The sequence below is a fragment of the Piliocolobus tephrosceles genome, chromosome 18 (genome assembly GCF_002776525.5).
Source record: "Piliocolobus tephrosceles isolate RC106 chromosome 18, ASM277652v3, whole genome shotgun sequence".
NCBI classification, from domain to species: domain Eukaryota; kingdom Metazoa; phylum Chordata; class Mammalia; order Primates; family Cercopithecidae; genus Piliocolobus; species Piliocolobus tephrosceles.
The window spans coordinates 57506402-57532370 of NC_045451.1; the positions used below are offsets into that span (position 1 = coordinate 57506402).

Consider the following 25969-nt stretch of genomic DNA (forward strand, 5'->3'; position numbering starts at 1 on the left):
TCCTTCTATGCTTACTTACCAGGAGCATCTACATGGAGAGGACAGGGTCTGTATCCAGCCAGAGTAAGCAGCCATTCCGTTATATAATCTCGGGGAGGCCAAAAGGCCCAGGGCCTCCCCAGAGGCCCCATTTAGGCTGCTCTAGGAACTGAACCTTCCAGGGTTGCTCCTTCTCACAGCCTCTGGGCTGGGCCAAGCCCCTTCCTCTGAACTCCCACAACATCCTCTACTAATGAGTATATAACATCACACAGCAGCCATGAAGGAAAAGCAAACGTGTGAGTTGAAGAAAGACCTCCCTATCCCTTCCAGTTCTATCCCAGCACTCCCGAGGCAGAGCGTGCTGCTTGGTGAATCTGTGAGCTTGGTCTCCAGGGATACTTAGAAGCAGGCAACCATTCATCTGCGTCCTATGGGGACAGGGGATTAAGGAGCTTCCTGCATTGGGCAGAATGTTGGAAGAGGTGACCTCTAAAATGTGACTCTTCAGTTCCATGAGTACCGTGCTGAATCTTTGTGCGACACAGACTCTTGGCAATCTAGACTTCCAGACAAAGGGAAAAATGATGGCTTTCACTCAGGTTTGCTGAGGACGATTTGCAAGTGCCCAAGCATCCCTTTGTCACCTAAATCAGATCATTAACCATGGTTACTCCTTGGTAAGACGAATTGTATTTCTTTGTTGAGTTGCTTATTTATAATCCCGTCTTGTTTCGCAGAAGCTCTGGGGTGACTATAATGCAAATTGGACAAAGCAAGAGTGCTAAAAATGCAGAGACAGACCTTCAAATGCTCCCAAATCCTAGCGCCCAGCAGCCGTCCACAGTATTTATATGGAGTAATGGTGACATCCAGTGGTCAATTAAGTTACACCTGGATGAGGTTTGTGATTTTTTTTTTTTTTCCCCTAACCTAGAAATAATTATACCAGAAAAATTATTTTTTGAACAACTCAGTTTTGGACTCCTCTGAACATCAAGAAAAGCCTAAATGTTGTGTCTTCAGATGCAGGATAACACCGGCCTCTGCCTTTCAGCTTGTAGCATTCATGTCTGCAGACAGCCTTCGCTCAAGCGTAGAAAAAAGAGCTCTCTACTGCCTCATCTATAAAATGGAGCAGGTAATAAACTACCTGCCAAATTGGAGTCAGCAATGAGTTGCCACGGGAAGCACAGTGTGTGAGGATGGCCATAAATGTGTACAGGAGGAAAATGAGAGAAACGGTGTTCCATAAGTCAAACCAGGAACAAAGAACAGAAAGCTGAAAGAATGAGCCCAGATGAAGGCGCTCAGACAGAGAACTGTATTAGGGTAAGGCCCTGGGCTTATTTGCTTTTTTCCCCCGGCACTTAGCACAATGTCAGCACATAGCAAGGGCTTGGATATTTTTGACTCTTTAAATGAATGAATGAATGAATGAATGAATGAATGAATGCATTGAGGATTTCCTAGGCATTATACCCCAAAGGATCTGCCAATTAAGGATTTGGTGGGTCTGTCCAGCCTAGTTGGGATCTGGAGGTTGCACCTTGAGGTCACATCTGTAGACCAGCAAGTAGGAGAAAGTCTCTGAATGATCTAAATGTCTCAGAATAAAGTAGGCTGGAACAGCACAAGATAATTGTGTGGGTTAAGCAGTGTTAGGAGCTAAATTGGTATAAATCCCATCTCTGTGTAGTTTGTACACTGAAAATCTACATGTTGAGTTACCTAATTTGCCAACTGAGTTTGTGGTGTTTGTAGCTGACCCACTAAGCAGTGGCCTGAGAGAATGGAACAGGAGCTTGTGACAAGCGACAGTCCCTAAGCTCATGGTTTGACAGCCAGAATTATCAGAGGCTGATCTAAACAGCCTTTTGCCCAATGCTCTAGGTGATTTTGCATAAGCTGTAACTTAGATCATTTATCTCATTTTAAACAGAATATGCATAACTGACCCCTAAAATGACATTAAAGAAAAATATTATTCAATATAAATATTTTCTTTAATATCATTTTGGGGGTCAGTTACCTAGAAATATATATTTATTGTTTAGAGGCTCTTGCTACTAAATGTGTTGATTATATTGATACAGTGCTAGCAAACAAAGCAAAATACTTAAAGGTATTGTCCAAATAATCTTACACCGCTGTCCTCTAAATCCACCTTGGGGAAAAAAAGGTTAAAAAACTCTTTAAACCACATCAAATGACATTTTTACATAACCTGTAAAAAACGGACAAAATGATCATTTCCAATTGATCGTCCTATAACCTTGCAAAACATGCAATGAAACACTATATTCTTGGCAAAAGAAATATGTCTGAATTCCAATTACACAAAAACACAGAGAAATCCAAGTCAATTTCTTCTTAAAGCTATAATTAATATGAAAGAGCAGAAAGTCTTATAACAACTGAAATACATTTGTATTAAGAAGATAACTCTTGGCCATTACCAGAAAATTGTTAATTCTTGAAAGAGCACATGTATATAAATAGTTAGTACAATTATTATACTTTTCTCCCTACATGAAATATGATAATGTCAATGTTACAGCCAATAATAAATGAAAGAGTGTGAGTGTGAATTTATTTAATGGTTTTACTGCATCTTCAGTGCAGATGGGCTGCAGTCTAGATTAGAATAAAGATTTGTAAGAGTCGAGAATTGCTGAAATGATTGATTAGGAGTACAATACAATCTTCCTGCCCTATGGGTTCTCCTATTAGCAAAGTGTCATTTGCCCTCTGATGTGTTACATAATCCCCACAACTTCCCAAGCTCAGCATCCTTGAACCAAGTGAGTCCTCGGTTCTCACAAGTAATTCCTTTCAAGGTCCAAAAGCCCAAGTATCAGAGAAAAGAGAAATGTATAATCTGAGACAAAAGAAAGGGGCCATCTGCATGCTTAGTTATAGATGCCAGCCACACCCTGTTATTTGATTCCATTTCATTCCTTATATGACACATAAAATGCATTATCCAGAATATAACTGATTTGAATGCAAGTCCACTAAAATGAATTTTCTCTGAGGTTTTTTTTTTGAGGATTTCAAGACAACTTTTAGAATAATTAGACATACGATATCTTTTTGCAGCTTTCTCACTGTCACATAGATTCTACTTGCCTTATATGTCACATAGATTCTATTTGCCATATATGGCACAGGCCATAGTGCTCTGGCCACAATGTACTTCTCTCCTGCCATTCCCTCATGTAACCTACCTACCCCACACCTCCACCGAAGAACACCCAGCATCCCAAACAAGTAAAAAATAAGATAAGGGACTCATTCATCTACATTTCCCAGGTATCATCATTCATTTAGCAAACATCTCTTTAACACCTTCTATGTGATTGGCTGTGAGTATAAAACAATGAAGAAGACATTGTTCCTATCCAAAAAACTCATAATCTGATAAACTTCTGTCAAATGTCACAGGGCTATGTCTTCTTGTTATGAAGGAAATAGGACACACACTATCTTTCCAATCACCAAGGGAAAGAGCCTGAGGCCTAACAGAACAGCACTGGTAATATGGTAGCCAAAACTTTCTACTAGAGGAGCAGCTTTCTTTGCTGGGCACCATGGCTCATGCTTGTAATCCCAGAGTTTTGTGAGACCAAGGCAGAAGAACCCAGGAGTTGAGCCCAGGAGTTCAAGACCAGCCTGGGCAACATAGTGAGACCCTGTCACTATAAAAAAAGTTTTTAAATTAGCCAGACACAGTGGCACACACCTGCATCACACACACCTGTGTACACACAGCAGCACATACCAGCTACTTGGGAGGATCGCTTGACTGAAACCTTGTATCTAAAAAGAAAAAAGAAGGGAAAACAAGAGAAGCTGCTTCCAATTATCAATCACATCCAAACATGGGCCAACCCACACCATTTACCCACAAAAGAATGAAGGATTGGAGAGAGAACTGGCCTTCGAAGTGCAGAGTGAAATGCAAGGGAGAATCTGGTGTCCGGCAGATCTTTCAAGATCACCAGATTCTTGATAACGCCAGAAACAAGGCCTACCACGTGACCATGATGAGCAAGATGGCCAGGCCCTGGGACGGCCCTGGTGTGAGCAGAGTAAGCAGAGGTGAAACCTTGGAACCCAAAAGGCTGGCAGAAGAAAGTGATGATTTAAGCTCACCAAGAGAGTATTCAGGTCCTAGGGTAACTGAAGTATGAAGAAACACCAGCACTTTGGTAGCAGGAAGGGCCTGGGATTTCTGCCTTTTGGCAAAAAGCAGCCACAGGAATTTGCAGATCACACAGATTAGTGGAACAAGACTACGTTGACCACTTCCTCAATGGATATAGGGAAGGGATGACCAGGCTGTGAAAGACTTGGAACCCAGCTCTCTTGGAATATGGGAGAAGAGAGGTCCCCAATGAATGTCATCATAGCATCTCTCATCAGAGCATCTCTCATCAGAGCATCTCTCATTGTCTCAAAGCTACCATTTACGGAGCCCTTACTAATCCCCATGACCACCCATGCAGTATTATGATCTCTCATTCTATTATGAAGAGACTCAGGCTCAGATAGACTAAGTAACTTGCTCAATATCCACACAATTAGCCATGTGTTGGAGTCACAATTCTAAAAGCAGTACATCTAATCACTATGCTGTGCTGCCTCCCTGTTTGAGTTGCTTAATTGGCCCCAGGTCTCATGGGAATGGGAGCTCTGTTGCACATCACTAGGATAAAGGCAAATGCATTTAAGCTGTTCTCCACGTGAGATGCCAAGCAACACTGGTCATCCCAGAGATTTCCAGGCTGACTTCACACCAGCTTAGCCTTTAAAACTAAACTAAGCTAGCAAGTGCTAGGATCAAAAAATAAATAGCTAAAAAGTATCAACACTGATCGAAGAATAAAGTCAACAGTCACATACATTCAAATCTAGTTTATACCACAGAGCAGTCATTGCTAAATAGAAATAACTCTTCTTGAAACCAAAATGCAGGATCAAAATAAATGAAAAACAAAACAGCTATTCTATTTTGGAAGTCAGTTATACAAGTTGGTTACATATAAAGGGGACTCATTTCTCTATAAGTATGACTAGAAGGCGTTGGTGATTATTTTAAGTCTTTGCCATGCTACATAGAGATTGTTTATGCAGCAAGTAGTTGCCACAGCGGCAGGGGCTGGAGAAGAAATATGTGTGCCTCAGTAGAGGCAAAAGAGTGTAGGGACCTGTCAACTGAAACTTGGTGCACTGAATAAAAATATTTACAGCACTACTTTATGGAGTGATCCACCTCCAAGGCACCAACTGCTTTATGCAGTATCGCATCACACTAAAAATGTTCCCTTCTGGGTCTATATATAGAGGAAGTTGAAATATGTTCTTATGAATATTGACATGATTGGAACAGATATTTGTAACTATAGCTAAAATGTAGTCTAGGGGGCATAGGATTAAGAGTGCTGCGAGTTGAAATTTTGGATATGTCTATTTCATATTGTGAAAAGGACCTCTGTATGCTTTTTTTTTTATTTCTTTCATGCCATTAGAAGGATGTGTATGTTCTGCAGTTTTAAGATAACATTTTTGCTTTGCTGTTTAGTGATCTAGTGAAAAGACTGCACAGCTGAAAATTTGTCTCTGCGGTGCATCTAGAATGTTAATAACCCAGTTATCATATGACTTGCATTTGTTTAGAAAAATGAGACAGATCTCTTTTTTATCCATTTAGTTTAGTAAATGCTATATGTTTAAATATATATAAATGTTCCACCAGACCTAAGTTTCTCAGCCTTTGTACTATTGAGCTATGAGGCTACGTAAATCTTTGTTGTGGTGCAATTGTCCTGTGCGTTGCAGGGTTTTTAGCATCATCCCTGGTCTCTACTCACTAGATACCATCCCCTCAATGTGACAACCAAAAATATCTGCAGACATTGCCAAATGTCCTGTGGGAGCAAAATCACCCCAGCTGAAAACGATGTCCTACTTATTCTATCAAGATCGAGCCCTGATATTCCTCAATTGTGGCAAAGAGCTACTGTCTTTACTGGAGGTCAGGGTGTTTCTGGATGAGTTCTCCTTATCTACACATCTCAAATGCACTACCTGGAGGTTTGGCTCTCACAGGGCTGAGAATAATGACCAGGGCCAGGTGTACACAAAGAGAATTTTCTCCTCTAATATTTAAGTACAGCTTTATTTTTGTTTTGCAATTAACCTCTGCTCCACAGCCTTTAGTACATCTAGTAGTGTTGTCAAGGAGACAACCTCCAACTAGTAGATAACAGGCAGGCCAAGATAATTGGCCCTTGGTTCCTTTCTGCTGCTCCTGCACACACAGTGGACTTTGCTGCCTCCATAAATCAGGACCGGCTGCATGATTATTGTATCCAAATAAGAAACTCACAAATTCTAGTCTCCTTTCCTTACCTGGTTTCGAACTAAAGAGACACATTTAATTTGCTTTACCAGATCAAATAAAGAGGAAGTCTGGCAATAGCGATAAACCCCAGAGATCAGCTAAATTATGTCCCAACTTGACATTTATATGAGCACACGCCTCTCGGTCTCCAGAGGTGATTAGATTAAGGTTATTTTAGCTTGCACTTCATGCACGCACGTCCCTAAAGACTCAGGGAAAGGGGTGGATGGTGACTAATACCATCAGTGATTTTATTCAAATGTTTTGTATTGCCAATATGCTGCCTAAAATGTTACTTCGGATGGAGAGCTGCATTTCGACAGAGTGCACGCAAAGCCTTTTACATTTCAGCATTAAGGTTTTCACACCTGCTCTCACTCAGAGCCTGAGCAAAGCCTTCTGCTGTTGGGACACACGATCATTGTTTGCTATCTGGGCAGATCCCACATGGCATCCTCTACCCCCAGAGACAGAAATCATTTTGCTCAGAGATTTTGACTTAGTTCATTAACTCCAGAACCCTCAGGAGAAGGCTGAGACAGTGCATTGGAATGCAGACAGAACTACACTGAGTCTTCTGTGTGCATGGGAAGGTGGTAAAAAGCACTCCTTTGCCTCTACTCTGTGTCAAAAAACAAAAACCAAGAGAAAAATAACTTGTGCTTCATGAAAATCAAAATTAGAGCTGAAATGCCCAGTCAGCAACAACAAGCCAAAACCAGCCTCTCTGTCCCAGCATGAGTTAAATCCAACTGATCACATCCAGGGTTGTTGCATTTATCCTGCCCCAATTTGTTCTTGAACAGAGAATAGGCATGATCTTAAGAATTTCAGATTTCAGACCCGATGGTTTGAGGAATAGATATAGAATACATCTCAAAATATACTATCCATTGGCATGGAAAAATAGTAAATTATTATTGTTTTAGGCTTTTTTGTTTTGTTTTTTTGTTTGTTTTGAGATGGAGACTCACTCTGTCTTCTAGACCGGAGTGCAGTGGTGTCATCTTGGCTCACTGCAACCTCTGCCTCCCAGGTTCAATTAATTCTCTTACCTCAGCCTCCCAAGTAGCTGGGACTACAGCCGTGTACCACCACACCCAGCTAATTTTTGTACTTTTAGTAGAGACAGGGTTTTGTCATGTTGACCAGGCTGGTCTCGAACTCCTGACCTCAGGTGATCCACCTGCTTCAGCCTCCCAAAGTGCTGGGATAATAGGCATGAGCCACCTCACCCGGACAAATTATGATTGTTTTTTAAAATAAATAACTTCCAACTTCAGCAAAGTCTCAGGATACAAAATTAATGTGCAAAAATCACAAGCATTCTTATACACCAGTAACAGACAAGCAGAGAGCCAAATCAGGAATGAACTTCCATTCACAATTGCTTCAAAGAGAATAAAATACCTAGGAATCCAACTTACAAGGGATGTAAAGGACCTCTTCAAGGAGAACTACAAACCACTGCTCAGTGAAATCAAAGAGGACACAAACAAATGGAAGAACATACCATGCTCATGGATAGGCAGAATCAATATTGTGAAAATGGCCATACTGCCCAAGGTAATTTATAGATTCAATGCCATCCCCATCAAGCTACCAATGAGTTTCTTCACCGAATTGGAAAAAACTGCTTTAAAGTTCATATGGAACCAAAAAAGAGCCCGTATTGCCAAGACAATCCTAAGTCAAAAGGACAAAGCCGGAGGCGTCACGCTACCTGACTTCAAACTATACTACAAGGCTACAGTAACCAAAACAGCATGGTACTGGTACCAAAACAGAGATATAGACCAATGGAACAGAACGGAGCCTTCAGAAATAATGCCACACATCTACAACCATCTGATCTTTGACAAACCTGACAAAAACAAGAAATGGGGAAAGGATTCCCTATTTAATAAATGGTGCTGGGAAAATTGGCTAGCCATAAGTAGAAAGCTGAAACTGGATCCTTTCCTTACTCCTTATACGAAGATTAATTCAAGATGGATTAGAGACTTAAATGTTAGACCTAATACCATAAAAACCCTAGAAGAAAATCTAGGTAGTACCATTCAGGACATAGGCATGGGCAAGGACTTCATGTCTAAAACACCAAAAGCAACGGCAGCAAAAGCCAAAATTGACAAATGGGATCTCATTAAACTAAAGAGCTTCTGCACAGCAAAAGAAACTACCATCAGAGTGAACAGGCAACCTACAGAATGGGAGAAAATTTTTGCAATCTACTCATCTGACAAAGGGCTAATTTCCAGAATCTACAAAGAACTCAAACAAATATACAAGAAAAAAACAAACAACCCCATCCAAAAGTGGGGAAAGGATATGAACAGACATTTCTCAAAAGAAGACATTCATACAGCCAACAGACACATGAAAAAATGCTCATCATCACTGGCCATCAGAGAAATGCAAATCAAAACCACAATGAGATACCATCTCACACCAGTTAGAATGGCAATCATTAAAAAATCAGGAAACAATAGGTGTTGGAGAGGATGTGGAGAAATAGGAACACTTTTACACTGTTGGTGGGATTGTAAACTAGTTCAACCATTATGGAAAACAGTATGGCGATTCCTCAAGGATCTAGAACTAGATGTACCATATGACCCAGCCATCCCACTACTGGGTATATACCCAAAGGATTATAAATTATGCTACTACAAAGACACATGCACACGTATGTTTATTGCGGCACTATTCACAATAGCAAAGACTTGGAATCAACCCAAATGTCCATCAGTGACAGACTGGATTAAGAAAATGTGGCACATATACACCATGGAATACTATGCAGCCATAAAAAAGGATGAGTTTGCATCCTTTGTAGGGACATGGATGCAGCTGGAAACCATCATTCTTAGCAAACTATCACAAGAAGAGAAAACCAAACACCGCATGTTCTCACTCATAGGTGGGAACTGAACAATGAGCTCACTTGGACTCGGGAAGGGGAACATCACACACTGGGGCCTATCATGGGGAGGGGGGAGGGGGGAGGGATTGCATTGGGGAGTTATACCTGATATAAATGATGAATTGATGGGTGCTGACGAGTTGATGGGTGCAGCACACCAACATGGCACATGTATACATATGTAACCTGCACGTTATGCACATGTACCCTAGAACTTAAAGTATAATAAAAAAAAAATAAAAAATAAAATAAAATAAATAACTTCCTCCAATCCAAAAGACATGTTTCAGCCTTGGTTAAAAAAAAATATGGGTAGCAATTTAGTGTTATGAATTTTAGAATTACTTTATCTGTAGCTTGTAAAATAAAATTTAAACACTTTTTAGTTGTAGATATGTATGTTATTTCTCTTACTTCCCTGGATCCTCCTTTGCTCTTTATGTATTATTTAATCTATTCATAATATGGCCATTCATCCTCTATTTAGCAGACCTGCTCCAAATACTCTATCTTGTTGCTATTGTGGTAGATGACCCTATCTCAGAATATGTGTTCCAATTTTAAGGTCCAAAAACACCTACAAGTGCCTATAAGAACAAAACACAAAATACTTAGGAAAGAGACATCCCTCATCGTACCCAAACTCCCAATATCCTATTACACAGAACTGTCAGATGCAAGGGAAACTCCATAATTCATTTTCCTCCTTTGTCTATATTTACCCTCACTTCAATCCACATAGGATTTCAGGCAACTTACAAAAGTATATACATCACAAAAGAATAAAGTAGTTGAAGGAATCAGGGCAAAGGCAAATGAGGATAGAAAGTTAGTAAAAACCAGAGGTAAGATCAGAATACAGACAAACATAGCATGGGGCCCCATCCAGGTACAAGAAGTGACTCTGTAGTGTTCCTTTAAGCTGCCTGATGGCCAAAGAGATGACAGAAAGACCATCGTTGTGAGACTGAAAGCAAACTGTTCAAGAGCAGCCTGATTAGATGTCAAGACCTGAGAGTAATCTCTCTGGTGGTGCCTCCTAAGGAAGGACCTCAAAAGCATCTGAATTCATTTTGTTCATCTTCCTAAACTTTATCAAGGGAACGCCTACGCCCTCCCAAGTAAGACATGGATGGTTCTCATTTTTAAAAATAATCACTAGGGAGGAAAAATTGGAGACACTATCCAGTGACTCATAGAGCTACAAACGTTTTTCCTTCTTACTCCTTGTGTCTTACAGTTTTATTACATACTTTTTGGTCCCCTTTCTGTAGCATGCTTGCTAACTCTCCCGTCATATAGATAAAGGTCTAGCCACCCTAAAAACCCATTCTTTGAAAGTTGTGTATAACCTTGGAGCATCAGCCCCCAGACTGAAGAAGCCTTCACATGAATCAGGACCTGCAGTGCCATAAGAACACGTTTTGCTCTAAAATACACCCTGCCAATGCGCAAAGTCTAGATTGTTTTGCTCTTAGCTTCCTATAGTACTTAAGTCCTACCTAGAATAATTCACCCTCAGTGAAACCTTTTTTGAGGGGAGGGAACATATCATGGAAAAAAGCAGGCAACTAAGAGTAATAATGAATATTACATGCTCTTATAAAGAATGTCTTCAAAGGAGGGGAGCCTTGCCAGCATTACTGAGTAATGATCTTTGAACACAGCATTAAAGTCATAGCATGAAGGAAGGCAGATAAAATATTTAATGACATCTAATATTCCCAGCTCTTGCAAAAAGCCAAGAACTGGTCACAGTTTATCAGTAGCTGCACATTTTAATACCATTAGACAACAATTTTTTCCAATCAGAGTAATAAAGTTACCAAAATCACGGGGTGGTAGAAAGGAAGGGAAATAAAGCAGGTAATAAACTGCTCGGAAATCCTGTCTTTTCCAATTGACTTTTAATATGAATGTGGAAACTGGGCTCAACAATCAATTGGCTCACTTGGTTCACAGATCGGCCAGAGCCTCAATAAATATTGAGGATGTTTCTATAAAACAGTCTTTGACTAATCATGTTCAGGACAAGTCTTTTAAAACCCCCCTCACCTCCTGGGACACAAGTGTGGTCAGAAGTCCTTTTTGGCTCTAGTGTGTCATTGACCTCAAATCTTCCAATCCTGCCAATATGAATCAGTTAAAGAAGAGTTACATATCTGGAATTTTGCACCAGGCAAATAGGTGCTTCAAGAGGATGGGGTGGAGGTAGATAAATATGTAGGTAGGTCGATAAGGCAAGGAGATCTGTTCTGTCACAAGAAGAAAACCAGGCAGGAGCAGTGGGCAAGCAGAAACCAGTCTACGGAAGGACAATTTACTGAGACACCAATTTGCCTGGGTTCTCAAGGAATAGTCCTCTCCTCCTCCACTGCATCATCCCCCTCCACATAGCAAGGTTCTTACTGCTCTTGCCATGGAAATTTGAGAAAATATAAGCTACTTAAAGCTACTTTTTTGTAAAAACCTGAGTTGTTGGGTTTTTTTTTTTTAAGATACAGAATATATCAATTTTCTAGAACTGCAACAACTAAGTGCCACAGACTGGGCAGCTTAAACAACAGAGATTTATTTTCTCACAGTCTTAGAAGCTGGAAGTCTGAGGTCAAGGTGTCAGCAGGGTTGGTTTCTTCTGAAGGCTGTCTCCTTGGCTTGCCAGGTGGCCACACTCTTGCTGCATGTTCCCTGCTCATCTCTCTGGGCTGCATTGTCTGGTGTCTCTCCCTGTGTTCTAATCTCCTCTTCTTACAAACACACCAAGCTTACTGGATTGGGGCCCACATGGATGACCTCACGTTTACGTAATTACCTCTTTAAAGGCCCTATCTGCAAAAACAGTCACATTCTAAGGTGCTGTAGCACTTCAACATATGAATTTGGAGGACCCCAACGTTCAGCCCGTAACACAGAGAAACATATTTTGGGGAACGAAGAGAGAGGCATGTAAGTCCTGTGGGAAGCTCGCATCTACACCCGTTTCAGGCAGTGCCTAGGGAGGTCATAAGACCTCGAAGGTGTTGCTCTGGGAGACACCTAGAGGGGACAGACCTAAGTACAATGATGCCTCGGCCTCCTTCAGGATTCCTGGGCCCAAAGACATGGCACACAAGTAGCAGAGCCTCCCAATCTGAAGGTGGGGACACTAAAAATTTCTGTGGTCACAGGAACAGGCTGGTGGCCGATGACCAGATGGTCATCCCTAATGCTCACTCTCTAATGCCCAAATCCTTTGCACCATTCAGGGGTAGAATTCCACAGGGAGCCTCAGCAATGACCAACATTGAATTTCTAGACAGCCCTGTGGATAGGGGCTCTGCAACAGATTTACATTAGTTTAAAGAAAACGGAGAATGTGATATTTCTTGTTGCTTACAGGCTGAATTTACACCTGCAAGAATTACGTCAGAATGTATATAAAGTTTAAGAAAGAATAAAACAGAATAGAAACCAAGCTCATATTTATACAATAAGCCAACCACGGCATCTCAAACTGCACAGAAGCAGGACAGAGTTTAAATTAAGAGGTCTTGGAGTATAAAATAATTTATTTGGATGTAAAAGGCAAAAGTGAGTCAGGTCTCTTGACCTATTCCAACAATACACGCATCTTATCCATAAATGATAATAACAGTAGTTCTATGTGCTAGGAGCCAACCCCAACCCCATCCAATCACTTCAGCACTCTTTTTTTTTTTTTTGAGATGAAGTCTCGCTCTGTCCCCCAGACTAGAGTGCAGTGGTGCAATCTCGGCTCACTGCAACCTCCGTCTCCCAGGTTCAAGTGATTCTCCTGCCTCAACCTCCCTAGTAGCCAGGATTATAGGCACCTGCCACCATGCCGGGCTAATTTTTATATTTTTAGCAGAGATGGGGGTTTCATCATGTTGGCCAGGATGGCCTCAAACTTCTGAGCTCAGGTGATCTGCGTGCCTCAGCCTCCCAAAGTACTGGGATTACAGGTGTGAGTCAGCAAGCCCAGCCTCTCATTGAATTTGAAATAGTTATCATAGCTCTCCTGTGTATCTCAGTATTTTAGCATTATTTGTGATCTTAGGTATCTCTTGTTGACACAAGCCTCCTCCTTAAATGATAAACTTCATGAGAGCAGGATCTGTATTTTCTACTTCTTTTGGACTGCTTCATTGTAGCTAGAGAAATTTGGCTCAGTTGATTCCAGGTGACGGCCATGACCAAGAAGTTTTTCTTTTCTTCCCTCCATAAGCATTAAACAGAACCTGTGTGTCCCTTTGTATTCCTGAGACAGAATGGGGAGTGAAATCTCCCTGTTTTTCCATTAACACAAATTAAGGCCATTTTCAGAAAAATTTTCTGGCAGGTAGCGAAGTTCTAGAAAGATCACTGGAAGAAAAAAGAGGTCTGGCACTGAGAAAAATAAGAGAAACCAGAAGAGAGGCAGATTCCAGAGAAAAAGCACGAGAACATAATTAGTTCAGTTTAGGGTAATATGAGCACTGGAAAGTCCTCTCCACCCCTTCTCCTACCCCATCCCCAGCCAAGTAATGTGCTTTTTCTAAGCCCTGACTTCTGAACCACTAAAGAAATAAAACAGTAAAGCAAATAGGAAATTAAAACATCCCCATTATTTAAAATAAGGTTGATATTATAGAACACAGTGTACACCTGCAGGCCAGTGGATTCGCGCAGGCTGAGTCCCGAATTGGACTGCTGCTGGTCCTCCCCACTCTGGGAGGACTGGGTGCCCTTTACCTCCCATAGTAGGTACAAGGACTTTCCCACTAAGCCTCCTGAAGGCCAAGAGGAACCAAGACCACATGTTCTCCAAGAGCAGCTCCCCAGTCAGGGAGTTTTCTCCTCTCCAAAGTGGACAGGGAGTACAAAGAGGATGAAAGTGTTTTACTAATGCACATGACTCCCCGTGGAAGAAAACGTCAGGAGTGAAGAACGTGTGCTCTCCCAGTGGACATGTTGGGCATAAGGTCCCAAAGATAAGCCAGGGGAGCCATCCCACAAGTGAATGTATAGGGAGATGAGGGGGTATTCAGGAGTCAGGTCTGGGCTGGGACATGCCCTGGGGATTGGCAGTGGACACATAGTGATGGAAACCAAGAACTGAGATGCGCTTCCTCAGAAAGGGGATGTAGAATGTGAGGAAAGGGGGAGTGCGAATAGAGCCCTTAGGAAGATGAGTATTCAGGCGCAGAGAAGACAAAGAGAAGGCAAGGAAGAAAGGAAGAAGGAAGCGTCCAAGAGCTAGCAGAACAAGGGCAGAATGGTGTCGTGAGAGCCAAGAAAAGGAGAGAAGACAAAAGTGAGCAATAATGACCAACGATAGGAATCGGGGATGGCTCGGGCAGTTGGCGGCCTGGAGGGCACTTCTACCCACTTCTGAAAAGTAGTTTTGAGATGAAAGCCTAATTGTAGTGGGTTGAGAAATGAATAGAAGTTGAGGAAAACCTATTCCCCCCCCTCAAGAAGAGGAGAGCTTGGTGGCAGCTACGGATAATTAAACAGGCAATTACAAAAGGCATGGTCTTTGACTTGGATTCGTGAATGTGTCCCCAAAAGGTCCAAAAAAATCATGGACCAAACTACATGTGCCTCATTTGTATGTGAATTAATCTGGGAAGAGATGCATAACTTTCATAAAATCCAATTGCCTAACATGAGGAAACAAGAAAACAGGCTACTAAATAGAGACAGTTCAGAATCCTAAGCCCTCAGAAAGGACAAATTTATAGTTAAAGTCCTAGGTCATGGTAGCCAAGTAGGGTAGGAAAAGAGCTGAATCCAGAAAGTCAACTACATTAGTCCATTTTCGCCCTGCTATAAAGAACTTTCCTGAGACTGGGTAGCTTATGAAGGAAAGAGGTTTAATTGACTTACAGTTTTGCATGACTGGGGAAGCCTCAGGAAACTTAACAATCATGGCAGAAGGGGAATCAGTCACCTTCTTCACAAGGCAGTAGGAGAGAGAAGTGCAAAGGATGAACTTCCAAACATTTATAAAACCATCGGATCTCTTGAAAACTCACTCACTATTATGAGAACAGCATAGGGGAAACCGACGCCATGATCCAATTACCTGCCTCCCTAGACATGTAGGGATTACAGGTCCCTACTTTGACTCATGGGTATTACAACTTAAGATGAGATTTGGGTGGGGACACAGAGCCAAACCATATTAACAACTCTTCCAGAGGTGTTTCCCTCATTGATACCATTGATACCTGGGGGGCACTTGAGGGGTCAGGTGAGGAAGTCTTGGTAAAAGAATAGGAGAAACTAAAGCAATGAGAGAGATGGAAAGCCAGAGCAGTCATCCGTGAATTTCACAAATATCTGATAAGTGCCTGCATGTCCTAGGCAGGGTGCAAGACCTTGGATATATCCTTCACGGAACTTACATTATAAGAGCTTTTGTGTTTAAAATATGAGATGCTGAAACTTGAGGTTTCACAGGTGAAAACAGCTCTTTCACTACATCAGGTTAGATTTGCTCAATTATTTCATTCTTAAATCACCATGTTCCCCTTTGGCGGGGGGGAAAAAAAAGAAAGAAAGAAAAACCATGCATGGTGATTAACCCACCAAGCTGTCAGTTCAATCTCCCGTGCTCTCCTTTGAGTCATGAGGGAACAAGAAAAAAACAGGATGACAATAAAAAGAGAGAGAAAATTAATATGTTAAAACTTTACATTTCAACTTTGAGCTGACATTGCAGCAAGGCTCCTTCCAGCTGCTTTGTCTGGCCATGTCAAGAAGTGACCATGATTTATGGTGCCACCTCCGTAATTTCAATGCTCTTGATCTCCCACTGGAAGCAGTGACAAGTAAGGTTAACTGCTGTGTAAAGAGACAGTATGAGTAATGCTTCACGCACAGAGCTGGCACTGATCTACAGTGTGGCGGTGAGGTGCGGGGAGGAAGCAGGGATGTCAGCCATTGGTTAAATCCCTTTCGAATGGCAACCTCCAAAATGCCCTAACACCTTGTGGAACAGTCAGGACTTGTGTGGAAAAATACCCTGAATTGTGTTCAGATCTTTTGCCTTATCCTTGTTCCCTTACAAACATGAAACAGCCAACTTGACTGATAATTGCATTCTGTATTGTTAGTAATGGCTAACACTAAGTGTCCATGCCATGTGCCAGGCCCTGTCTACTTGGCTTATAGTCATTGCTCCAGTTATTCCTCCTCTTATCAACCCCCTGGTCATCCCCATTTACAGATGAGAAGAATGAGGCTCAGAAGGTTAAACAGCTCACCCAAGAGTGTGAAGCCATGCCAGGATTTGAGCCCAGATCATCTGACTGCAGGAGCCTGCTATACTAGTCCATTCTTGTTTATTTAATCCCATCTATTTATTTTTACATGTATTTTTTTTTTCTTTAGCCAGCACACATACATGTCTTCTTTGTCTTTTTTTTGTTTTTTTTTTTTTTTTGAGATGGAGTTTCACTCTTGTCACCCAGGCTGCAGGGCAATGGCACAATCTTGACTCACTGCAACCTCCACCTCCCGGGTTCAAGAGATTCTACTGCTCAGCCTCCCAAGTAGCTGGGATTACAGGCACCCGCCACCACACCTAACTAATATTTTTTGTTGTTTGTTTTTTGGTTGTTTTTTTTTTTTTTTTTTTTTGGTATTTTTAGTAGAGACAGGGTTTCACCATGTTGACAGGTTGGTCTCCAACTTCTGGCCTCAAGTGATCCACCTACCTCAGCCTCCCAAAGCGCCAGAATAACAAGTGTGAGCCACCATGCCCAGCCTGTTTACACGTATTTCTAAAGGATTACTTGCTCTGCTACTAGTGAGTAGACTGGGGTATGTGTCACTGTAGAAAATCATTCATTTACCTTCCAAAGCCACAGTTTGCCTTGGTAAACAGGGTCTAGATCAAAAATTGTTGTATATGTAAATATTCTATGAAGGCTAATTACTTTTTCATATACTTGTGTCTCATGTCTCCTATATAAAGCAAAAAGAAAGGAGAAACTAACATCAACTGAATAACCACTTCATTCTAAACATTGTTTCAGGTGCAAAAAACCTCACAATAACCCCACCAGGTAGATATCTTTATCCCCGTTTTATAAATTGGGAAATGGAGGCTCAAGAAAGTCAAAGACATATTCCAGGTATAACTGTGAGAGGTAGAAGTGGGCTGAAGGGCCTCAGTGATTCCTCACCAGGACTGACATGTTTTGTGGACCTCTTAGTAACGTTCAGTGTCTCATACTCTCTTTCACCTACAGGGGAGCAGAAATTAAAGGGAAAGGAGAAAGAAAAGAAGAGAAGAAATTAAGGAGCAGTGTGAGAGTTGACTTCAGGGATTGGATATCCCTGAAACACTGAAGAAATGGCTTCTCTACTTTCCAAATTTCCTTAAAATCTGTCCTAAGTCTTATCAGGGAATGTTTGTTTGTTTGGTTTGGTTGTTTGTTTTTGGCAGGGTTTTGCTCTGTCACCCAGGCTGGAGCGTAGTGCCACGATCACAGTTCACGACAGCCTCAACCTCCTGGGCTCAATTGATCCTCCTGCCTCAGCCTCCTGAGTAGCTGGGACTACAGGGGCACACCCCTATTCCTGGCTCTTATCAGAGTCTTTGGATTACAGTTGCCCAGACAACAACCTTGAGATGCTACACTCAAAGTACTTGCCTGGCAAAAAGCCAAACTCCCTCCATCTCCTGACATATGCACAGTATCTGTGTGAGGTTTTCTTTCCAAAGCACCTGAGAACAAGGTCAAGGCTGTGCTGCTATTGGGATTTTGTTCCGCACAGTAACTCAGCTGACAGTGACTGGGTTCCTAGAGAAGGAGCTAGGGGCCTACCCGCCTCTCTTCACACAAATGTCATCTCAGTCTTATCTTCTCAACTCCTTCATTGCACTGAAGAGTTCTTGAAAGCCAGTTCAAATCTCACTTCAAACTTTTTGCTCTTAGAGAAATAAAAATGCTATTGTTTTTGTCTAATGGAAGTACTGTGCTGTGACTGGATCTGTAACAACGGCGTGTCAAAATGCCAAAAAACTGTGTCAAAAATAACATTTAAAAAAACTCAAGGGAGACATGTTATAGTCCTAAATGAGCATTTTTATTTCTCTGTGTTGAAATGTGTTCGTTTCCTCTCCAGGGTCTTAATAAACCTCAAAGAAACACACAACACTTAATGAACACAATTTCAGGGCCAATTCAGCTCTTGATATCCCATTACTGTCAAAACATCTCTCACTTGTATTTGTGAGTTCTCCTCTTCCAAGTCTTTCTTTTCAATTTCTTCTTCACCGGATGCTTATTTTCCCTAAATCCTGAACCTCTGAAGTATATGCATATTGCCATGAAGTTAATCAACTAAAAAGAATTAATTTCAATTTATTTTCTTTGTCATTGTTGAAGAAACATCATCAACTATTTCCTGACACATTAGAGATAAAAATCAAATTCATGGCAATCCCATGTTGCCAAGGGTTTGTGTATTTAATTTAATGGGTTTTCAAATAATATTCAATAGAGTCTATAGGCAGTATGCTCACCTCCCATGATTTGGCTGAGAAACGATAAGAATATCTAAATTTTAGAGCCTGTTCAGCTAAATTCAAAGTATCATAGTGTTGGCTGGGTGCGGTGAGTCACACCTGTAATTTCAACACTTTGGGAGGCCAAGGTGGGCCGATCACTTGAGGTCAGGAATTCGAGACCAGTCTGGCCAACATGGCCAAACCTGGTCCCTACTAAAATACAAAAATTAGCCAGGCATGTTGGGGCATGCCTGTAATCCCAGTTACTCAGGAGGCTGAGGCAGGAGAATCGCTTGAACCCAGGAGGTGAAGGTTGCAGTGAGCTGAGATCTCGCCACTGCACTCCAGCCTGGGTGCAGAATGAGACCCTGTCTCAAAAAAGAAAAAAAAAAAAGTATCATGGTGTCTCTTTGCACAACTTGTAGAGGAAATATTTATTTCTATCAAGACCCATGGTGAAGATTTGATCTAATGCCAGGAAGCTCCTTGAATTTCCTGGTTCTATCACCTCATCCACTGCTTGTTGTCTACTTTGCTTTCTCACTGCAGAGGCAAACACATGACCCAGGCAGAAAAGTCAAAATCAGGATGTCTCCATTTCCTGAGCAAAGCAATTAAAAAGCAGGTGGACCTGTGGCATAGCAGAGCCATAGTTTGTTTTTTTTAAGAATTATTTTAGGCCAGGTGCAGTGGCTCACGCCTGTAATCCCAGCACTTTGAGAGGCCGAAGTGGGCGGATTGCTTGAGCTTAGGAGTTCGAGACCAGCCTGGCTCTACTCTGACTCAAAAGAAAAACAAATTATTTTGATAGAAAGAGGGAAAAGATGTAAGGTCTCTTCTTAGTTCAAGAAGAATGAAGAATGAAGTAAGCGTGATCCTGGCACAGCTGGTGGCCATTTGGTTGGGATGTGAAGAATGACTTTCTAAGTATGAAGTTAACAAAGGTAGCCAACAGCCAAAAAACAAAGAACAATCTTGATAATAGTGTTTGAACTCATAGATGCAGCTCTACCCAAAGTCAGATCCACCCTCTTAGATTTCCAAGTTACATGAGCCAATTCATTTCCTTTTGTGTCCATGTTAGTTGAATTTTGTTTCTCAGCCTTCCTGAATAACATACCTGATTCTTCCCACAGGTACCCAGAAAGAGTGTTTCAAAGCTAGAAGGCATAGTGGTTCCACGTGGGTGGGTTTTGTACTTTCCTGTTGCTATAACTGAATCATGCAGGGATGCAAGGTGCTTTTACCCAGATGGTTTTCCCACAGAAATGGACTAAGATTGAAGATCTGCCTACCTCTCAGCCCTTTCTGGTTTTTTTTATTTTTTAAAAATTTTTTTATCTTCTTCATCTCTTCAATAATAACTTTTTACTGCAGAAGACCGTTGATTACCATCCCCATGCTACATTTGCTAGGTGTTCTGATACAACTATGATGGAGTAGCAAACACGTACAATCTATACTACGAGGCAGTACTACAATCTATAGGCAGTATACTACAATAAGGATTAGAGTCTTTGAAATATCCATACAATTGGGATTATTCAAGAAATACTAAGAAACCCATTGATATTAATGGATCAAGAGCAAAAATCCATACGATTGTCTCCATAAATGTTGTAAAGGCATTTCAGGCTGGGTGTGGTGGCTCACTCCTGTAATCACAGCACTTTGGGAGGCTGAGGTGGGAGGATCACAAGGTCAGGAGTTCAAGACAAGCCTGACCAACATGGTGAAACCCCATCTCTACTAAAAATACAAAAAATTAGCTGGGCATGGTGGTGGGCACCTGTAATCCCAGCTACTCAGGTAGTTGAGGAAGGAGAATCGCTTGAACCCAGGAGGCAGAGGTTGCAGTGAGCCGAGATCATACCACTATATTGCAGCCTGGGCGACAGAGTGAGACTCTATCTCAAAAAAAAAAAAAAGGCTTTTGAAAATTTCAATATCTACTTTTAATTTTTTTATCTTAACAAAATAGGAAAAGATGGGTAAACTTCCTTAGCATGATAAAATACATCTGTCTCAATCTCCCATCATGCTTACTGAGAAAAAACTATACATATACTCAAAAGAAGAGAAACAAAACAAAGATGCCCACTTTATCAACTACTATATAACATTGTAATGGGGATATCAGCCAATATAACAAAACAAGAAAAAGAAATGAGGCATAAAAAAAAGAAAAGAGGCTGGGCACGGTGGCTCACATGTGTAATCCCAGCACTTTGGGAGGCTAAGTTGGGCAGATCGCTTGAGCTCAGGAGTTGGAGACCACCATGGGCAACATGGCAAAACCCCATCTCTATAAAAAATACGAAAAAATTAGCCGGGCAAGATGGTGCACCCCTGTAGTTCCAGCTACTCAAGAGGCTGAGGTGGGAGGAACACTTGAGCCTGGGAGGCAGCAGAAGCAGAGATCATGCCACTGCACTCCAGCCTGGGTGACACAATGAGACCCTATCTCAAAAAAAAAAAAAGAGAGAGAGAGAGAGAGAGAGAAAGAAAAGAGGTAAAATTAGTATCATTTAAAATAATTTAATACTCTCACAAGAAAATCCAAGTCAACTGTTTTAATAACACAAAGCTATTGCTGCAACTAAGAACGAGCATAAGTGTGACCAGAAACAAAATTGTTACATAAAAGTAACAGCCATCATATATTTACTGTTCAGGCAACTACTGGTTGTATTGTAAAATGGAAGAAAAAGACTTGATTTGAAATAGCTAAAAAAAAAAAAAAAAAAAAAAGCTGCGGGAGATAATATATCTAGGAATGAACTTAGCCAGAAGTATGAAAAATCTACATGAAGTAAATTTTTAAATGCTACTAAGGGGCAAATAGTAAATAAATGGAAAGACAACCATTTTCTGAAACAAGGAAAATCAAATTATAAAGATGTCATCTCTCCCCAAATTAATCAGAGAATTTAACACAACTCTAGTGAGCCGAGCATGGTGGCTCACACCTGTAATCCCAGCATTTTGTGAGGCTGAGGCAGGTGAATCACTTGAAGTCAGGAGTTCGAAACCAGCCTGGCCAATATGGTGAAACCCCATCTCTACTAAAAATACCAAAATAATTAGCCAGGCATGGTGGTAGGCACCTGTAATCTCTGCTCCTTGGGAGGCCAAGGCAGGAGAATTGCTTGAACCTGGGAGGTGGAGGTTGCAATGAGCCGAGATGGCACCACTGCACTCCAGCCTGGGCAACAGAATGAGACTGTCTCAAAAAAAAAAAAAAAAAAATCTCTAGTGAAATCACATATAATTAAGAAAAAACACAGGCAAATCCATTCTCATGTTCCTATGGAAAAAAATAAGTGGTCAAGATTGTTCAGAAAAATGTAAAGAATTTATCTGAAAGGAAAAGCAAGAAAAAGAGTAATAATGAAAAAGAGCAATGCCAGGTATTGACATCTGTTATAAAGCTAGAATAATTTTAAAGTACACCACCATTCATAAAAAAATACCAATAGAACAAAACAGAAAAATTGAGCAATAGACCCAAATACACAATATAAATTTCATATATGGGTTTTTTGTTTGTTTGTTTGTTTTGGTTTGTTTTTTAAGACGGAGTTTCACTCTGTCACCTAGGCTAGGGTGCAGTGGCACAGTCTCAGCTCACTGTAACTTCTGCCTCCCAGTTTCAAGCAATTTTCATGCCTCAGCCTCTCAAGTAGCTGCAATTACAGACACGTGCCACCACACCTGGCTAATTTTTGTATTTTTAGTAGAGACGGAGTTTCACCATGTTGACCAGGTTGGTCTCAAACTCCTGACCTCAAGTGATCTGCCTGCCTCAGCCTCCCAAAGTGCTGGGATTACAGGCGTGAGCCGCCAGGCCTAATTTAATATATGTTAATGCTGGCATTTTAAAATAACAGGGGAAAGGTAGTTTACACAATAAATAATACAGGTTAGCTATGTGAAAAAAATATTCAGTTGTATCCCTATCTCACGCTTTACACAAAAACACATTTTAGATTGAGCAAAAATCTAAGTGTAAAATATAAACCCATAAAAATACCAAAGGAAAATAGAAAAATATATTTAAACCCTCCAAGTGGGAAAAGACATTCTGTGTATGTGACAAAACTCAGAACCCTGAAAATAAAAATTGTGAAAGATGGAACCATACATATAAAATATTTCTGAGGGCCGGGCGCGGTGACTCAAGCCTGTAATCCCAGCACTTTGGGAGGCTGAGACGGGTGGATCACGAGGTCAGGAGATCAAGACCAGCCTGGCTAATATGGTGAAACCCCGTCTCTACTAAAAAATACAAAAAACTAGCCAGGCGAGGTGGCGGGTGCCTGTAGTCCCAGCTACTCAGGAGGCTGAGGCAGGAGAATGGCGTGAACCTGGGAGGCGGAGCTTGTAGTGAGCTGAGATCCGGGCACTGCACTCCAGCCTGGGCGACAGAGTGAGACTCCGTCTCAAAAAAAAAAAAAAAAAAAAAATATATATATATATATATATATATATCTGAATGGCAAAAACAGACAAATAAACAAACAAATAACATAAACAATTGAAAAGATAATCTAGGCCAAAAACACACCCTTGCAGATGATATCACAACCAAAGAGCTAAAATTTCCTCACTATGTAAAGAATGTCATACAAATTAATAAGGAAAAAAATAAACAACGCAAAAGAACAAAGCCTGCTCAGGAAAGGAAATAATTAGTGACTTCCAAAAAAATGCTCCGCTTCACTCAAAATAACAGTAATTAAAATTATAATGAAATAACACTTTAGCCTTCTAAACTGGCAAACTTCAATACATTTGATAATGTACTTTGTAGATGGGAGTATGAAAAAACAGGCTCTCTCTTCTCATATCACTGATAGAAATATAAATTGATATAATCTCTATGGAGATAAATTTTGTAATACATATCAAAATGTTAGATGTTTGTATCTTTTAACTCATCAATTCCACTCCTAAGATCTTATCTTGTGGAAGTAAGATTCACATAGCATGACTGAGTACAGCATTGTTTATTGCAGGAAAAAATTAGGAACAACTAAGTGTCCATCCATAGGAGACGTACACTCAAACAGTACACAGCCATTAAAAAGAAAACTGCTAGTCCCAGCTACTCAGGAGGCTGAGTCAGGAGCATCACTTGCACCCAGGAGTTGGGGGCTGTAGTGTAGTATGATCATGCCTTTGAATAGTTACTGCACTGCATCCAGCCTGGGTGACATAAAAATAATAAATAATAAAGCATGTCTTTATGTTGTGACACAGAATGATCTGCCAGATACGTGTGCTCGTAATGCAAAGGATTTCTCTGAAAGGAAAAGTAAGAAACTGAAACTGGACTCTTGGTGGCTGGAAGGTAGAGTGGGAAGGCTTGGTTTCACTGTATAACCTTATGTATCTTTTGAATTTGTGTTTTATACATGTTTGTATTACTTATTGAAAATAATTAGGGAGCTTCCTGAGAGCTTAACACATGGAGGTTCCTGGAGAGTGGCCCAGTCAGGAAGGTTTGGAAGCTCCCAGCACCTTCCCCACTACCTTGCCCTATGTATCTCTTCATCTGTATCCTTTGCAATATCCTTTATAATAAACAAGTAAACTTAAGTTTCAAAGATCAGATTTACGACATGTTCAGGTACTTGCCTCCAGCCACACAAGTAGTTCTCATCAGTGCCACACTGCCTCACGAAATCCTAGAGATGACCAGCAATTACATGATGGACCCAGTCCGCATCTTGGTGGATTGACTCTGGAAGGCATCAAACAGCTTTTTGTGGTAGTGGGAAGGGAAGAGTGGAAATTCAACATCCTGTGTGATCTCTACAAAATGCTAACTGTCATTCAGGTGGTCATCTTCTGTAACACCAAAAGGAAAATTGACTGACTGGTGGAGAAAATGAGAGATGTCACTCTCACCATGTCCTCGATGCACAGAGAGACACCTCAGAAAGGGCCACAGTCTGTCATGAAGGAGTTCCCATCCAGCGCCAGCACAGGGTTCATTTCTACAGATGTCTGGGCCGGGAGGTCAGATGTCCCTCAGGTGTCCCTCATCATTAACTATGGCCTGCCCAAAAACAGAATTGTACTCGCACAGAATTGGGAGATCAGGTCGATATGGCTGGAAGGGTGTGGCCATTAACTTTGTCAAGAATGACCGACATCTGCATCCTGAGAGACATTGAACAGTACGATTGCACTCAGATAGAAGCAATGTCAATGAACGTCACTGATCTGATCCGAAGAAGCAGTCCCAGTACTCTAAAGATGAGTTGGAGACTGTTCATCTATTTTGGGGTCCTTTTTGGAAATATTTAGGAGCAGCTTTTATTTAGTGGGGTTTATGTGGACTGTCTTTACATAGCTCTCCACCAAACACGCCAGGAAAAGCTCTGGGGATCCTGCCGTGTCCTCTTATCCATATGTAAATAATGCATGGCTTTAAGTCTTTTTCACTAAACATTTAAAACTTTTCCCATAAAAATAAAAATTAGAATTCTTCAAATTACTAAATTATTTTTAAATAACAAAAATAGAATATCCATATTTCAATGCAGGGAGATTGTTTCTAAGACTCAATTTTAAGAAAATAAACCAAAATACAGAAAGTACATATGTATTCACCACAATGGTTTTTAGTTGTTTTTCTTTTGTTTTAATAATGAGGAAGTGGCAACAACATAAATACCCAATATTAAAGGAATAAAGAAATAATATTACATGCATGAAATGAAATATTATGCAGCTATTAAAACCATGTTTATGAAGAGCTTTCAACAACCTGGGATGTGGTTCTGTGATAAAATTTAGTGAAAAAAATCAACACAGATAATTTTATATGCTATGATCTCAACTATGCAAAAAACACATAGGAAGCAAGTTAAAATGTTAATAGTTATCTCAGTGCAGTGGAATTACAGAACATCTCTTTTCCTCTGCACTTTTTCATAGTTTTCAGTTTTCCCAAGATGGGGATGTATTTTTACTGTAGTATCAAAAATGGTTAATAACAATTAAAATCTGGATGCTCTTACTCACAAACCCTGGATCCCATATTTACTAATGACTGACTCAGAAAAACATCTTTCTAGAGCTTCATCATACATTTCACACACAATGGTTTTCTGTCTTCTAACAGGATCCTGCCAGAAGT

At 40.8% G+C, this 25969-nt stretch overlaps 1 pseudogene; it reads left to right on the plus strand.

The window, feature by feature from the left end:
- Positions 1-3863: 3863 nt before the first annotated feature.
- On the plus strand, positions 3864-25134 carry LOC111539616 (annotated as a pseudogene).
- The last annotated feature ends 835 nt before the right edge of the window (positions 25135-25969 follow it).